Source organism: Dendronephthya gigantea, unplaced genomic scaffold (genome assembly GCF_004324835.1).
Source record: "Dendronephthya gigantea isolate DGI-Jeju-01 unplaced genomic scaffold, DenGig_1.0 000211F, whole genome shotgun sequence".
Classification (NCBI taxonomy): domain Eukaryota; kingdom Metazoa; phylum Cnidaria; class Anthozoa; order Malacalcyonacea; family Nephtheidae; genus Dendronephthya; species Dendronephthya gigantea.
The window spans coordinates 117,023-118,837 of NW_021163221.1; the positions used below are offsets into that span (position 1 = coordinate 117,023).

A 1,815-nucleotide genomic window follows, 5' to 3' on the forward strand; every position below is an offset into this window, starting at 1 on the left:
CTCCGAAGATTGTCCAAATCCAACTTTGTACCTCAAAGGATACCAAACAGAAGCCAGTAATAAAAGAATGATGCCGACAGATAGAAGCAAACTAAACATTCCCAAAAGAAAGAGGCGAAAAATTCGTGATGAAGTCGCTAGTGAGACCATAGGTAGCCCAACACTCATGGTCCGCGCGCGTACACGCTACTCAGTGATTAGCATATATTAATTTATCCTAAGGTTGGCAACTTTATCACCAATTATCAATAATATATCACATACATACATGTCAAACTTTGATAAAAACTGCCACAAAATACTGCAAAATTAATAAATATAAATGAACTTGGATATATTTTCTAAATTCTGACATAGTTTTTAGCTTTAAAATGTTTTGGGAAATACGGAGATTTGTTCATTTCAAATAAAGTTTTTGAAAATACATTGTCGAAATTTTCTTGTCGATAGGCGGGATCCAATTTACCCTGCATTCGGAGATATCCGACAATACACCTTCTGCAACTGATATATTGGTTCCTAAAAACTGTAATAAGCGAGAGACTGTGGACCCTGAAATGGTAGAAATTCAGAAAGACTTGTATGCGACAGATAACAAAAATGATTCTGATGACAAAGGCTGTGAAAGTGACAATGTTGAAAAGAAAATTCTTTATTGAACAAGCAACTAGCCAGAAAAATTGCTACCGCCACACTGGGTTATCAAAAGAAAAGATCAGCTTGGTTTTCAGTTTGATTGAGGAGAAAGCAAAGAAACTGAGGTATTGGAGAGGTTCTACAGATACTGCCTCTGCGCAACCTGTGAAAAGAGGGCATGAGTCAAGATTATTGACAGCATAGGAGGAATTCATTCTTACCCTTGTCAGGACAAGAAGAGGGTTCGATGTGACATTTTTAGCAGATACATTTTCTGTTTCAGCTAGCCATGTTTCTCGGATTTATACAACATGGGTGATTTTCCTATCTAATGAGCTGTCATTTTTAGTACCCTGGCCATCTAAGTTAGAAATCAAGAAGAAACTACCTAAACGATTCAAGAAATTCAAAAATTTACGGATAATTATTGACTGCACAGAATTTTTTATCCAAAAGCCAAAGGTTCCTGACAATCAGAAAATATCATGGAGTAGCTATAAACATTGGAATACTGCAAAACTCTTGGTGGGTATTACACCTACTGGCATTTTTTCCTTTGTTCCACCATTGTGGACTGGTTCAATATCAGACAAGGAAATTGTCAAAAACTCTGGTCTGGTGAATCTCCCGGAGGAAGGTGATGGTGTCATGGCTGATAAAGGATTCCTTGTAAGAGATTTACTTGTGGTAAAGAAAGTTCACCTTATATCACCTGCCTACTGTCGTGGACCAAGACTTTCCTCACGTGGAACAACTCATACTCGACGTGTTGCATCATTAAGATCTCATGTTGAAGGAAGTATTTTGAAACTTAAACAATTTAGAATTTTATCAGGAGTGATACCACTGACAGCTTTATGTATCCTAGGTGAGCGTGGTATTAAGTAACTGTTACATAACAAAAAAAGATTGTAAACAAGAAAACAAGAAAGTAAATTTTCAATGAAACCTAGGGACAAGCATGCTGCTTCAAAATGATCAAGTTAATAGGACTTAACGGGGCTCACTGAATTTGTTATCCATGCTTTTAGGGGTTTTAAATTTTTATCATGAAAAATTATTACTTGTGGACTGACACATGTTTTATTATTTCATATGTTTTAATAAAAGACTGCTAATAATAGAATTTTTATAGAAAAGAGAAACTGTTTTAAATACATTATTCCAAAAGTCAGCATC

General features: G+C 35.6%; 1 pseudogene; it reads left to right on the top strand.

The window, feature by feature from the left end:
• The first annotated feature begins 600 nt into the window (after positions 1 to 600).
• Positions 601 to 1,524, top strand: LOC114539656 (annotated as a pseudogene).
• Positions 1,525 to 1,815: the final 291 nt, after the last annotated feature.